This window comes from Pongo abelii, chromosome 15 (genome assembly GCF_028885655.2).
Source record: "Pongo abelii isolate AG06213 chromosome 15, NHGRI_mPonAbe1-v2.0_pri, whole genome shotgun sequence".
In the NCBI taxonomy this organism is placed as follows: Eukaryota; Metazoa; Chordata; class Mammalia; order Primates; family Hominidae; genus Pongo; species Pongo abelii.
In genome coordinates, this window is record NC_072000.2 from 90,396,514 (window position 1) to 90,412,916 (window position 16,403).

Genomic DNA, 16,403 nt, shown 5'->3' on the forward strand with positions numbered 1-16,403 from the left:
TGGTACCAGCTGTCATCTATTGCCCTGAAATATTTGTGTATTTAAAAAGTTTACATATGCAGTATTTTTGGATTTATATGTGTGTGTACAAAGTAATTTAAGCTATTCATCATTTATATTTGTTTGAATATTCATAATTTATATTTGCGTGTTTGACAAACATTTTTAATTGAGGTTTGTGCTATGTATAGTTACAATTACAGACAGAAGTTTGACTCAACTGGAATTATTGTGGCATTAAAAATAAGCATTGATTTCTATATGAGACTGATTTTATTCAAATCCTAATTTCCCTGGTGATTAGCCTTGTGACCTAGAGAAATTTTTTTACCCCTTTGAAATCTTATTTTCTTCATTAATAAAACAAGGGTAAAAATATACATACTGACTCAAAATTTTTAGGGAAGGTTTTCCAGAGTCTGGTAACAACTGTGATTAACAACACATATGTTTAAAATGCATAAACATGTACACAATTTTAATATTAAACATTAAGAACAATGTAAAAAAGCTAAGGAATTCTTTTTTTCTTTTTTTTCTTTTCTTTCTTTCTTTCTTTCTTTTTTTTTTTTTTGAGAAAAAGTTTCACTCTTGTTGCCCAGGCTGGACTACAATGGCATGATCTTGGCTCACTGCAACCTCCACCTCCTGGGTTCAAGCAATTATCCTGCCCCAGTTTCCCAAGTAGCTGGGATTACAGGCACCCACCACCACACTCAGCTAAGGTTTTCCTATTTTTAGTAGAGAGGGGGTTGGCCAGGTTGGTCTTGAACTCCTGACTTCAGGTGATCCACCCTCCTCGGCCTCCTAAGTGTTGAGATTATAGGCAAGAGCCACCGCGCCGGGCCAAATCTAAGAAATTCTAAGCATAAAAATGCATTATAGATGGTGCTTTGGGCTGAAATAAACACAAAGTAAATAAGTGGATATTTATTTTTATAAGAATAAATTAAATACTTTTTCTGTGTTATTGAAGAATATCTGATATAGGTTAGCTGTTGAGAAGTTTACCGTAAGTGCTTATTAATTAATTTATAGGATATACAGAAGCTCTAAAAAAAGCCAAATCAAGTGCTAGAGCTTATTCATGAAATGGTTTTGAAATTGGGCTTATAAAAATGCTTCTTTGTGAAACTGTTTGTAGATATGAAAGAAAACCCTGCTAGAATTATTTCTTAAGACATTAGATTATCTCTATATGTAGAACTAGTTCTGCATATTTTGTCTGAATTAAGAAGTTTTCTAGAAGGTTAAAATAAAATGTTATTATGGAAAGTGAGCAGAAATTTGAGATTATCAGGTAAATTTCTTAATAGTAAGGTTTTGAGAGAGATTTATTGAATGCCTGAAAAAGTGGGAACAGAAGAAGAGTGAGGCACAAAACACTCAACGGGTGCAGCTGACAGAAAAAAAGGCTGAAAAGCAAACTTCATCTTTTGCAGTTAGGCCCTATGATATCTGGAAGCTATCTGGAAACATTGTTTTGGTGAGTGCACTTCAGAATTTCTTGGTTTCATGCTTTATAAACAATCTGTTTTATGGTTCACTGAATAAAGCAGATCTTCTTTGACCACAGTGGTCTGTGGTAAAGTAAAGCCTTTAGCCAAATGGATTCCAATATTCACTCCCATTGGCTATGGTCTTTAGTTACCATATGTTACATGGTATATTTACATATCTATTAATGCTTCTGTGTTCTCCTCCCTGCAAGATGAGAACTTCCTTTGAGCATCAGCAATCTTTCCTTTATATGCAACATAGTAGAGATAACCAGGTCAGATTTTTCCAATAAGTTTGCAATAGTTATAAGGAAAATTTCCTAAATATTTGTGTCCATAAAAACCACCTACAGTTATGTGAAAAATACAGATTTTTTTCTGTATTTTCTGAGCACAGAATCATAAATTTCTTTTAGATGTGTTTGGAAATCTATAGTTATAAGATGCAACCAAATTTATTCTTATGGTTTTAAAAACTTCATACATAAATTCATAATCATAAATTGATTATATTTAAAACAAATGTATAATGAGAATGTGAGCTCAGAGAGTAGAATTTAAACATTAAAAACTACTAGAAGTCATTAAACAAACAGTGAAATTGTAGTGGTGATCTCTTTCCAATAACTTTAAGTATAATTGTTCATCCTTTAGATTAGGATGATGAAACTGACTTTCTTTTTCCCCCAGACTGCTCTTGGTTTTAAATAGAAAATGACCAAAAGATAACTTCGTAATTCACCTTTCTTTTATCTTCTTATTTTATTTTTAGCCTGATACAATATTTCCTGTGGCAAGGAAAAAAACCACTAAGCTATCAATAGCTCTAAATTTCTTAAATTTAGGTATATAGATATCCAGATTTCATGAAAACAAATGAAAGATTTGAAGTTATTTATTAGCAACTTTTTCTTTTGCTATGTAGCAAATTACCATAAATTTAGCAACTTAAAATGACAAAATTTTATTATCTCACAGTTTCCTGGGTCAGAATTCCAGCAAATTTTAACTTGTCTCTCTACTTAGGATCTTATAAAGCTGAAAATAAGGTGTTGTCCAGATGTATACTTATCTGGAGTCTTGACTAGGGGAAGATATGCTTCCAAGCTCACTCAGGCTGTTGGCAGAATTCATTTCCTTGCAGCAGTAGACTAAGGTATCCACTGCATTCCTGGCTGTCAACCAGGGACCACTCTCAGCTTCTGGAGGCCACTCTTAGATCCCTGCCATGTGCCCCACTCCATCTCAGCAATGGAGAATCTTCTTCACATTAGTTCCTTCTTGCACTTTAAATTTCCAATTCCCATTCTGCTACTAGCCCGAGAAAATTCTGCTTTTAAAGGGCTCATGTGATTAGATCCGTCTCACCCAAATGCTCTCCATATTGTAAAAAGTCAACCAATTTGGGGCTTTAACTACATCTTCAAAATCCCCTCACAACAATACCTGGAGTCATATTATTGAATAACCTGGGGATTGGAACATTGGAATGCCATCTTAGAATTCTACCACAGTAGCTCACTCACTGAAGCAGTTTTTCCAACTTGTAAATGTCTTGTAATATATTACAAATTCTGTCTCTCTACTCCTACTGGACTTCTACAATTTGTACAAGTCAAAATGAAGAACATTACTTCTAAAGAACAGTCAAGAACCACTGTGCAACGCTGGATGAAAACATGTTACTTCTATACAGAGGTTCAGAATCTTTTCTGGTCAAGAATCTCTTTGAGAATCTGACAAAAAGTTGTAACTTATTTTCCACTTCGTGAAACACACACATTTCAGTCATTTTTTTGAATGTTAAGAGATTCTGATCTAAGTGAAAGAGAACAACAATGAGATTATCCAGTGTCTATATATGCCTCTGATAAACCTATTAGAAAATAATGTTGGTCAACTAATGTTAACATAAGATTTGGTTCACTTATCCAGTGCTAGTATGATGTATATTTTAATCTAGCTCTCTTAGAAACTATTCTTTCGTCAATCAGTAAAATAATTTCTATTTTTTTAAATTCTAAAATATTTACTTGAAAAATAAAGATTGAATGTATTTAGGATGTACAATGTGATGTTTTTATATGCATATAGATTGTATATTCATTACTGCAGTCAAATTAACACAGCTATCATCAATACCCATGTTGTTCATTAGATTTCCAGAACTGGTTCATGTCAGAATTGAAAGTTTTTACCTTTTAACCATTATCTCCCCATTTCACACACGCTGTCCAAACCCTGGACGCCATTGTTCTATTCTCTGCTTCTATGAGTTCAACATTTTTTAGATACCACAATATGAATGAGAAAATACAGTATTTGTCTTTTTGTGCCTGGCTTATTTCATTTAGCATAATGTCCTCTAGTTCATCCATATAATTGAAAATGACAGGCTTTCCTCATTTTGGCTGAATAATATCCCATTGTATCAATATACCACAATTTCTTTATCCATATATCTGTCAGTGGACATTTAGGTCATTTCTATACCTTGGCTGTTGTAAATAATGCCGCAATGAACACGGGAATGCAGATATCTCTTCAACATACTGATTCAATTTCCTCTTTGACAAACTGATTGCATTTTCTTTGAATATATACTTACAAGTGGGATTGCTGAATCATATGGTAGTTCTATTTTAGAATTTTCCTAAAATAAAGCAAAACAAAACACAATGAAACAAATACTGAACTATGTTAGCACGTGGGATAGACTTCTGATGCTACACCCAGCTAAATTTATACTCAAAATTTTTTAAAGGAAGGAAACAAAAGACTGAATTTAGCCTGACCAGTTGTTGAAAGAAATGAATTAAATCCTCTGTTGTTTGCAAACCAGATTATGTGTCCATTCTGAGAAACTCATCCTGCTCTGTTTCTACTTTGCCACATAATATGTAGTTAAATATGTCACACCCTCGTGACCAAAGGAATTATGATGCCTTGGAAAATATCTGAACTAGTCCTAAAAGACAGCTTAATCATCTGACAAAATAACAGTATCTGCTTCACTGTTTGTAAAACTCGGGCTCTAAGTACTGTATTTTTCTTATTATTACTGAATAAAATAGCACATGAATGAAAAAACAGGGAAATGTACTGGAGAAATGTATTAGGTATCCTCAGTGGATACCCAGTGCCTGCTGCCTCAAAGGTCTGTGAAGGAAGATTTGATTTCTTTCTCCTGAGACACAAAATTGCAGGTCCAGGATGTGTGTTACTGTGTAACAGTGATTATCTTACTTCAAGGCTCTGTGGCAAATGCATGCCTGGTTTGTGGAAAGATGAAAATTAAATACAGACATCAGAAATTGAGAGTGAAAGGGATTTGTTAGGTGTTTTCACTAAAATGCTAAAGAACTCCCATTAAGCTACATGTTTTAATAATTAAAACATTGCTTTAAATTGGCTTCAAAACTTAAGAATATCCAGAGAAACTAGAAAGGGTATTAGGAAATAATTACATTAAAGTATTAAAGATCAATTTCTCATGGTTTGGTAGCTTCATGTTATTATTTCTTTAAAAACGATCAAGGCAAATGTTATAGAAACATAACAAAAGATGCTTTTCTAGGGCTCTACATTAATAGTCAGTACTAAGCAATTTTTTAATAGAATTTATTGAGTTAGCTCACCTTGGTTTTAGGAAAACACATGGCACCTTTTAGGAAGTTTGAGGAAGGAAACTTCTTGTTTCTCTTCCTGACCAGAGGAAAAAAAAAGCCAAAATGACATTTACTTATTAAAAATGATCAGTTTGGAAGTGTGAAGGACTGGATTTCAAAACAGCACTTTCCAATCTGGATGAAAGATAATATTCATATCTGATCAATACAATCTATTCAAATCCAATCAGCATGATTTTTATATTTTCACTTTTTCTTCTTCCAGAAAAATAACATTAATATTTTGATTAGATCAACCACGTAGAAACCCCAAGCTTCAAAATGAAGTGAATTTCCACCAATTTCTCTGTGCAGTTAGGAAATTTTGGAGGTTCCTCTTGTTTTCCCACACTAGAGGGAGAGGGCATGAGTGAGACTAGGCTGATCTCCACGCAGAGTGACATATTATTCATATCGTGACATCATTTCATGTGCTTTTCAGTGTAATTGGATTTCTTCTATCTTGTAGAATCTACAGTTTAGATCTTGACTCTTATTTCAGGGATTGATTCTAGTTTGTCACATATAAGATCAAGGTTGAATAATATTTTCTTTAGCGAACTGTACCTGTGGCAACCATGCAAATGTTCCTTTCAAGCTTCCAACTGAAGGGACTGTAATGGAGCAACGGCTCTAGCTGCTTCCTGCTGCATGGAACAAAAATCCATCGCCACACTGACCAAAACCTATATTTCCCATAGGCTTCTGCATGCAATGGACTGAGGAGGATGGAGATACCAAGACAGGTTTGTTTCTGGAAGCCATAAGACTCCCGAGCTGGTTGACTTTGGTTCAAGAACCCTTTGATGACTTTGCCAAACTGCCTTACTTTGCAAGCTGTTCAGAATATTTACAACATCTCCCCTTTTCTATCTTCTTCAGTTGGGTGTAAGACCCATACTGGGGATCAACAGCTCACCTATTATTCCATGACTTTTTTTTTTTTTTTTTTTTTTTTTTTTTTTTAATGACTCTTTTTCTATCTTCTTCCTCAGGGGTTTTCCCTAACAAAATCACTGCATGTTTAATCTAGCCTTGGAGTCTGCTTCTCAAAGAACCTGAACTATCACAGTTTTTTATGTGAAGTCATATAATTATACTATTTATAAGGCAGAGAGAAAGAAAAGGAATATTTTTAAATTTTTATAGAATTATGGAGTATTTCAGAATTACATATCTGTACAAACAAAAATAAGTCTAATAATAAAATAAGATTGAGAAAATTTGGGTTCATCTTAACATTCCAGGACCCTATTATGGTGGTAACAGATTTAAAACTATAAGAATGTTTCTTTTCCTACTTACTGGATTTTATTAAGTCAGATCTTTTCAGCTATGTAAACAAATTGTGTTATCTTTACAAAACAATTGAATTTATGGTTTATATCTGAATTCACAGGCATGGCATGGATGAGTCAAGCTCTAGCATATCCTCAGTTTATTCCAACTGTGTTATTTGATGTGAGTTTTCTTTTTGCTTATCTCCAGCTCAGCAACCAACCTTAACCAAACTAAAGGTAAAACAACCTGCTAACATCAAACATGACAGCATCCCCACCTAATAGGCTCTATTGACATTACCTTCCTCTGCATATAGAAAACAAGCTCAATATTGCATTCTCAGAGTTATGTGGAAAATATATTCTTCCCTGCTCAATATTATGGACAATGGTGAGCAAGAAAAGAAGTTTTTGAACATTTTAAAAGTAGAAATCCATTTACATATACAGTTTTATGATTATAACTCTCAACAGTTATTTCAACATCTTGACTTAAAGTTTTAGGAAACTCTTAAACTGAATGTAAAGATAATTTATCTTCTATATATTTTTAATGAACAGTTTGGTACTTTAAGTTAAATATTTGAATATGCATACACAGACACAAACATATATTTTTGTACATAATACTTTGTGTATGATTTTTAATTATGATTTGTTTAAATTACACAAATTTTAGATACACATAATTAAACTTGAAACAAATTTTAGTGGAAGCACAAAGTGTGTAAGTTGGTACTAGTATATTATAGTTTTAAAAAAATCACTGAGTTGTTTATGTATATACACACACACGTATACGTATAAAATATTTGTTATCCTTGATCACTTATTTTGTCTTAAAGAAATGTGCTGTACACAGACATGGAATCAACCTAAATGTCCACCAATGATAAACTGGATAAAGAAAATGTGGTACATACATACCATGGAATACTATGCAGCCATGAAAAAGAATGAGATCATGTCCTTTTCAGGAACGTGGATGGATCAGGAGGCCATTTTCCTTGGAAAACTAACACAGGAACAGAAAACCAAATACACACTCTCAATTATAAGTGGGAGCTAAATGATGAGAACACATGGACACATAGAGGGGACCAACACACACTGGGGCCTCTCAGAGGGTGAAGAGTGGGAGGAGGGAGAGGATAAGGAAAAACAACTAATGGGAAATAGGCTTAAAAGCTCGATGATGAAACAATCTGTGCAACAAACCCCCATGACACAAGTTTACTTATGCAACATACCTGCACTTACAGCCCTGAACTTAAAAGTTAAAAAAAAAAGTGCTGTAAATTAAGACTGTACTTCCAGGGAGGACAAAATTTGCTGAAAAATCAGTTAAAATGGGAAATGGGATGAGGTACAGTAATTCAAACAGAGGTTTTGTCTATATTTTGCCAAATACATTTTTTCTTTAGCTTAAATTGACATAGAATATTTATTATATGCATGTACCAAGCCAAAGTTTGATAGACCTGTAGCTCACTAAATTAATGTGTTTTCATGGTGTTGTGGAAACAGTTTGACTCTATTTTAGTGCTTTGCCAAACGATATTATCTCTTTTAGGCTAGCTCTCTTCAGTGTCAGTTAGCAGTTAGAAGTACAGACCTTAGAGTGTATCCTTGATTTCCCCATGTGAATATTTATTTAATTAGGCCAATTTTCTTACATATTTAATCTTTATTTAAATATACAGTATTACAGAGTGTTACATCTACCATTTGTCACATGTGTGTGTACATGTGTATGATCTTTATTTGCAAAAGTAATGCCACTGACAGTGGTTTTGATTAACTTGTGGATGTGGTTGAGAAAATGTATGCATCATTAACAGTGCTTTCCATACTGAACATATTACATTTGTGGTTGCAGGAGCTGTTTGCAAAACCTGTTGTGATTTGCTCTTGTTTTTTCTGTTTGGTGTGAAATCTTTATCCAGAAAAATCTAATCTAGATTGCGGCAAAGCCTACCTCTAATAGGGGATTCTGCTCTGTTAGAACGTAGGACATGTCACTGCAGCGATGCAGAAAGAAGGCTGGTAGTTTTTTTTTCCCATCATTAGTGATCTTTTTAATTTTTAATTTTTGTGGCTACATGGTAGGTGTATTATTCATGGGGTATGTGAGATATTTTGATACAGGCATATAATGCATAATAATCACATCATGGCAAATGGGGTATCCATCACCTCATGCATTTATCCTTTGTGTTACAAACAATCCAATTATATGATTGTACTTATTTTAACATGTACAATTAAATTATTATTGACTATAGTCACTCTGTTGTGCTGTCAAATACTAAATCTAATTCATTCTTTCTAACTACTGTTTTTGTACCCATCATTGTTATTGATAATAATCTATCATTACTGCAGTTTAGCAGTAGAATTTATCGAATGAATTGTTAAATTGTACAAAATAGTTTTACCAAACATAGCATGGTCTCTCTGATCATACAATGCCAAAGTACAGCATAGTCAGATAGAAATTAACATAGAATGGAAAGGGAAAAATATCAAAATGCTGTCACTTTTTGTAGAAATAACATATGAATACAACTCATAATTTTTAAGTTATCAAACTATGTATTCAGGGTGTACACAAGAAAAGTAAAATGCAATGTTAATGTTGTGTTACATGAATTATATTTTTGGGTTTTCCAAACTTCTTAGTTTATAGTGAAAGCATTATTCAGACATTGAAGCCACTGCTATTTATTGGTGCTGTCTGTTAATAACTCTATGACACTTCCACCTTCTAAGTCCTCACAAAGGCACTGTGAAGATTTACATTCATAACAAGTATGGAACCCGGAGTGGAGGAGTTGTAGCTATGAAATTTACCTCTTAAACCCGTAGCGTATATTTGGCAATGAAAATAAGTTACATTAAAATTTCCCCCAAGCCCTCCTCACCTTTGAGAATAACAATGTTCTTAATTCTACTAAAACATTTGAAAAGCTAGGACGAGTCCAAGAATCTGCCAAGAAGGGAAAACTACCAGGTGTTTAAATGGCGAGCATCCATGGGATACAGTTGCATGAATAAAGATGAATAGGGATGAAACATTTAGTTTGAAATAAATTTAAGTGAAAATTAATACAGCCTATGACTGAAATATAATTTAATCTGTTGATTTTACTCTAGTTAACCCCTACATATAAAAATATGCACTGAGAAAACAGGAACTTGGTATAATATATATTGCAAAAAACATATGGTCAGTATCCAACAAGAGTGTCAACCCCAAAACCAAGAAAACATACTGCTCCCACTAGACAAATATTAAATTTGGGAAGCCTGTTAAGTGCACAGCCAGAAAAAAATATGACATATATTATAGGAAATGGGAAAGATAAACCAAACAGGAAAAGATAAAACATAAAGTTGCCAACTTTGTAAGAAATTTCACCAAGATGGGTCCTTATCTTTCACAGATAGATAATCATACCTGTGATGGAAACTGTAAGCAAAGGATTGACCCAGAACAAAATACTTTTCAGTTTCTATTTATTTGTTATTTTTCTTTTATACAAAACAAAATATCAAGAGATGCATAATTGGAGGTTTTTTGGGATTAAGCCCTCAGCCGATCATGTCTGCAGAGAACATATTTTCCTTGTTTCTAGTGGCAAATTATTTAGGAGTTATCTTGTATTTTCTGAAAGTTATAATTTCAAATATTTTCTTTATTTTAGACCACGTATCAAGGATTGAGTTTTGGTACATAAATAGTTTAGCATTTGCTTTTCTCCGAAAGATGGTGTATTAGGGTTCTCTAGAGAACAACAAAACCAGTAGGGTGTGTGTGTGTGTGTGTGTGTGAGTGTGTGTGTGTACATATGTTTGTGTGTATGTATAGAGAGAAGGAAAAAAAGAAGTTAATTTATTTTAAAAAACTTAAAGGAATTCCAGTAAGTAATGCATATAACATACAAAATATGTGTTAATTGACTGTTTATGTTATCAGTAAGGCTGCCAGTCAACAGTGGGTTATTAGTAGTTAAGTTTTGGGGGAGTCAAGATTTATACACAGGTTTTTAACTGCTTACGGAGTTAGTGCCCCTCACTCCAATGTTGCTGAAGGTTAATGGTACTAAATTTAAAAAACAGTTATTCTTAAGTAGATCACATACACACACATAAAATTACAACACTCACGTGTTCTGTGTTCAAACATGTAAAGACATAACGCCGCATATTGTGCTTGATTTTAAATAATTAAAATTCTGCAGAAGTATAGTTTGATAATCGTAATAGATATTCCTAGGAAAGAACAAAGCCCAATTATTTTATATTTAGGTTGTTTCCAATATTGTTTTAGTTGTAAATGTATGTGAACTAAATATGTCTAGCATTGGCATAATCATATTACCAGTTCACCGCTTTAATATCCAAGATGTTATGTTTGCTCATGCTCATCAGCTTCTTAACATCATAGGTAGGGATGCTAAACACATTTCTACTGATTTCATATGTATTTCAGATATGAGAATGACATAGAACATGAATTTTGGAGTCTAGGTTGAAATGCTATGGACTGAATTGTGTCTCTCCAAAATGCGTATGTTGAGATCTATCTTAGACAGCTCAGGCTGCTATAGCAAAAAACACAGATTAGCTGGCTTATAAACAACAGAAAATTATTTACGATAGTTCTGGAGGCTGGGAAATACAAGATCAAGGTGCCAGCAGATTCAATGTCTGGTGAGGGCCCATTTTGTTTTCCATAAATGATTGTCTTTCCCCTGTGTCCTCACATGGCAGAAGGAGTGAGGGACTTTTCGGGAATCCCTTTCATAAGAGTACTAATCCCATTCATGAATGTTCTGTCCTCCAGATCTCATCATCTCTCAAAGAACCCACCTCCAAATACCGTCACTTTGGTAATTAGGTTTCTACATATGACTTTTGAGAGGACATAAACCTGCAGTCTGTAACCACCCCTAACCCCAAATGTCATGGTATTTGAAGATGGGGTCTTTGGGAGACTATTAGATTTAAATGAGGTCATGAGAGTAGAGATTAATGTCCTCAGTCTCCAACGGTGGGATTGGTGGCCTTCATAAAAAAAGGTGACAGAATGCTTGCTGTCTCTTTCTCTCTTTGCCATGTGAGAACATAGCAAGAAGGCATTTCTGGCAAGAAACCAACAACGCTGGCACCTGATTTCTAGCTTCTAACCTGCCACCCAGTCCATGGAGTCCTGAGCAGACTAAGAAAGATACAATAACAGAGAAGTAAGATTAAAATAAATATTCAGAAAGGCCAATGTTGAAGAAAAAAAAAATGAAATCCTTCAGTTAAATATCAAACCTGGTTATTGAAACTAAATGCTATGCAAAGTCACTGAGCTACTTGTGAAATAACAATATTGCATATAAAGTCAGTATCAGCTGATTGAAGTGTTATATTTGCCCCAGTTTTGTCACTTGGATTCCATGTTCACAGTGTACATAGCATATATGGCCAGAAATTTTCAAAGTGCCTGAATATGTGTTGCCAGTTGTAAATACAACTATGTATTTGTCATCAGTTGATGAATCTTGTCTTATATCTTACTCATATAGGGTAAATTTAAGATATCTTTAAATTTATTATAATATCATTAAAATTAAAGAGCACCTTATAATTTTATGCTTTACACATTTCATAATTTACTTAACAAAATAATTTAGGTAAATAAACCACTAGATTAAAAAAAAAAAGTAATTCTAGTGGTCACACATTAGTCCCCAACCTTTAAATTTTCAGGTAAATTCTGTTATCATTCATGGTGGATGCAGTTCTGTCTTAGGCACTGGATAGTTTCTTAGCTTTATCTTCAACAGCTGTGAAAGAAACCTTCTAGCCCTCTCTGATTTTAATTTAGATGTGGAATAGTCTATCCTGAAGCTTCTTCATCTATAGAGCCCTCTCCACTTAAAAAGGAGCATGACTTGGGATTAGGAAAAAATGTTCTACAGTTTCCTTAATTGTTCTACTGAATCTCACAAGAAGCAGATAGAAGATTTCAGCTGCATTTAAAAGATTGATAGGCAGATATCAAAATGGCTTCAGGGCAGATCTTCAAACCATAAATAATACTCTCACTGAGAAATCATGCTTCTAAATATTTTAACTATCTGGAGAGAGTGCTCCTATCTCAGAAAAGTATATGATGATCTCTCCTTTAAAATAAACTAAATTTGTGTATACGTTAATAGTAAATAATTGGTATTCTCAATTTCATACATAATTGGTTTATTTTTCTGTCTTTGACTATTGACTAAGAAAGCACAGACATCCATCTTAAAATGCCACAGGTAAGACGTCCTCAGAGGCCACCTCTCTAGACCGTGTCATGGAGGTATTTTCTGTGTGCACCCTCATGGAGGTGGTGGAAGAATGTGTATATAATTTTCCCAGAAAAGGATATTGCAACGAATTATATTTTGCTAGATAAGTAGATGACTAGAGATAAATAGAGATAACTAAGATAGAGGAAGAGATAGTCAGTGAATAGACTCAGATAAAGAATGCCTTAATTGTGTACTGGCTCTGCTTCTCCTAACTGAACTTGAGTGCATCGGTTACTCTCTTTTTATGAAAATAGGATTGTAAAACCTATGAGATGATGGATGACAAAGTAATCTAATATTAGTGACTCAAATGGCACATCCTTGTTTAAATAATCCTAATGCAGTCTGACACATCCTTTAAAACACATGGGGGAAAAGGAGATAATGAAACTCCCGGTTGGAATAATGTGTGTTTGTCTATTCATCTAATTCTTCTTCCTTAAGAAAGAACTGTATTTGACCCAGCCTTTTGAAAAGTTGTACCAACATTTGTATACATCTTTCATATTTTTTTTTCTCTAATAGGTGCTTTTTTTTTTTCCTGAAGCTTTGGTAGTGTAACTGAAAGAGTCCTGGAATTGGAAAAGAAAATCCAGAAGTTGAGTTCCATGACTTTTTTGCTGTTTGCCTTTGGGTAAGTCTATGATATCCAATTTCTGCATCTCTAAATTTTGTTTTAAAGACTAAATAAGGTAGTATACATGTACACATGTACAGCTAGACTGTAAATCACTATTCAAGTATGTGTTGCTTTCATCATGTTTCTACAGAAAAGAGGAAACTTTTCCATTATGTAATAGGTTTTTAATTTACAAACTCTAAACTTGATCACAATTTGTACTAGCCTTTGGCCATTCTGTGTTTTTCCTAATCAACGAGTAACTGTCATGCAAAAGGTTGGGGGGAAAAGAAAACCTGCATTCTTCACATGGCCCTTGCATTTAAGAGGTTAAAAAATTGTTTTAGGTCACAGAAACCTCTGGTTTTCACAGTTTACCATGGTTTCATTTGAGCTTGCTGCCATGAAAGGTGTGATTGGTCTTAATATGGAGTTTTACTTCTAATTATTATTATTATTATTTTTATTTATTTTGAGACAGTCTCGCTCTGTTGCCCAGGCTGGAGTGCAGTGGCGCCATCTCTGCTCACTGCAAGCTCCGCCTCCCGGGTTCACACCATTCTCCTGCCTCAGCCTCCCGAGTAGCTGGGACTACAGGCGCCCTCCACCACGCCCGGCTAATTTGTAATATTTTTAGTAGAGACGGGGTTTCACCGTGTTAACCAGGATGGTCTTGATCTCCTGACCTCATGATCTGCCCGCCTCGGCCTCGCAAAGTGCTGGCATTACAGGCGTGAGCCACCAAGCACTGGCCAGTTTTACTTCTTAAAGAAAACAACCAAGACATAAAGATCTGCTTTGTAGAAAAAGAAAGAAAGAAAGAGAGAGAGAGAAAGAGAGAAAGAAAAGAAAGAGGGAGTGGGAGAGAGAGAGAGAGAGGAGGAGGAGGAAAAGGTAAAAAATATATATTATATATTGTTGACACTGGCACCAATATTGAGAAAAGTGTCTAAAATAAGAGGTAAACAATACTACATTTTACTGTGCTTAAACATTGTTTTAATGTCCACCAAATGTAGGCACAGAACAAAACCAACATACACACATTTTACAGACTCTGACTAAAGGGGAAAACAATTCTAAAGCAGATGTTTCTTTTCTCCCTTTTGAACAAATATTTTATTGAAATTCTTCACACCAGACAGACTTTATTAATTAATCTGAAAAAGAGAGTGATGGGTGATGCTGATTCTAATCACAGGAAACAGATAACAAACTGTGGTCCATTTTTCCTGTCTCTGTCTGACATTAGCATCTGGTTCCTTGGCAGGCTCTGTCAACTTTTGCGTTGACATCCTAGGAGCTGCCTCGGCTCTGTCAGTTTCCTGGATGTCGCCGCTGGGCTAAGGCTCACCACAATCATTTTATTTTGTTGTTACTCACACTGGGTCTTGATGAAATTCTTCCTTCTGCTTCTGCAATCATAGAAACATATGCAAAGTCAACTTAGTGATGTTTTTCTTTAATCCTGAGATGTTCATGTAAGTGCTTAATTTTTTAAGGTTGAATTTTATCTTAGATATACTTTGAATGAGCCTAGAAGGATGGCTAAATGCAGGAGAGTCAAATAATTCCAAAGCAAAGCAAGAAGTTATTTACAGGGCCATGGAGTGCACAATGGGCCCACTGATGTGAAACCAAGCCAAGGAAGGCTAGAATGAAAGGAAGCGCTCCTAAATTTAGTCTCATTACTGGATTGCTTTGCTGAGGAAGGGGAGGACAAACCCAAGGTGGTGTCTAACACAATTGATCAAGAATTTAAAAACCTAGTACAGAGGGGAAATAGGAACAATCAAGGGATTACTCTTCTCACTTTCAAAAATTTAAAGTTGCAATTAAATTTAATATAGTCATGGAATCTTGGAATGGTTTCAAGTGAAATGCTATGTGTTACAAATTAGACTGTAAGACATTAGTAGCAATCATGTTAAAAATGTTGTCTTTGTTATGTATTTTGTATCATATATTTAATTTACATAATTTACTTAATGATCACAGCCATGCTACTGCTTCCTGGCAAGGAAAAATGGTATGAACCAAAGGGTATTTAACTTATTAAAAATTTCAGTATTTTCACTTCAAAGCAGAGTTTTGGTCCTGGCTTCAAAATGTGGAAATGTTTTTTAAAATAGATCGATTTTTGTCTTTTTATAGTAAAATACATATTTTGCATTATAAAATACTCAAACTATATTGAAAGTCATTAATATGGAATCTTCTCCATTTTCTTTTCCTTATGCAATCTCCTCCCAAGAGATATCTGCTGATCAACATTCTTTCTATGCATTTACATGTGTACAATTTACACAAAAAATTTATTTTTTAGACTTAAATAGGATCATAATATGTGTGTTAGGACACTTGGTTTGATATACAACAAAAATGTTCTGGAGATGTTTTAATGTCAATTCATACTTTTTTTTAAATACCTGCATCATATTCCATATTGTGACTATTCTATGGATACACAACATACAGTTCCCCTTTTGAAAGACACTTGGGTCATTTCCAATATTTCAGAATGATGAGACAATATCACAATAAACCTTCTTATATATTCATATGATTGTGCACATGTGTAAATAGTTATTAAGAATAGAATTGTTGAAATGGAGCTTCTGGATTTAAAGATAGAACCATTTAAATTATTGGTGTATATTACCAAATAGGCTCAGTGAAATGTTTACTAATGTATTCTCCATCAATATTAGAGGTTCTGTTTCCCCACATCATTTTCCAACTCTTCCGTGTTTATCTCTGTAATGAGATACCTCATTGTGTTTTTAGTATATATTTCCCTGATTATGAATAAAGGTGAACTACTTTAATTTTTTTTCACTTGTATTTATTCTACTGTGAATTGACTAATTAAATCTTAGACTCATTTTCCATTTAGTACACTTCATTTTCCAAGTTATATATGAGAATACTATGTATTCTGGATAATAAATATTTGTTTATTAAATATGGTACCAATTTTGGCTTCA

General features: G+C 34.0%; 2 long non-coding RNA genes across 3 annotated transcripts in view; one reads left to right on the forward strand and one right to left on the reverse strand.

Annotated features, from left to right (window-relative positions):
* LOC129049803 (uncharacterized) overlaps window positions 1–5,571 on the reverse strand; it is a 56,484-nt gene extending 50,913 nt beyond the window's left edge. The window contains exons 1-2 of the long non-coding RNA XR_008513150.2: window positions 5,138–5,571; window positions 4,108–4,152 (exon numbers count right to left, since the gene is read on the reverse strand). This is a non-coding gene — a long non-coding RNA (uncharacterized LOC129049803). The remainder of the gene's footprint in view (window positions 1–4,107; window positions 4,153–5,137) is intronic.
* LOC103892400 (uncharacterized) overlaps window positions 1–16,403 on the forward strand; it is a 97,012-nt gene that overhangs the window by 43,873 nt on the left and 36,736 nt on the right. For both annotated transcript variants that reach the window (XR_008513145.2, XR_010137006.1), the window contains exon 9: window positions 13,323–13,431. This is a non-coding gene — a long non-coding RNA (uncharacterized LOC103892400). The remainder of the gene's footprint in view (window positions 1–13,322; window positions 13,432–16,403) is intronic.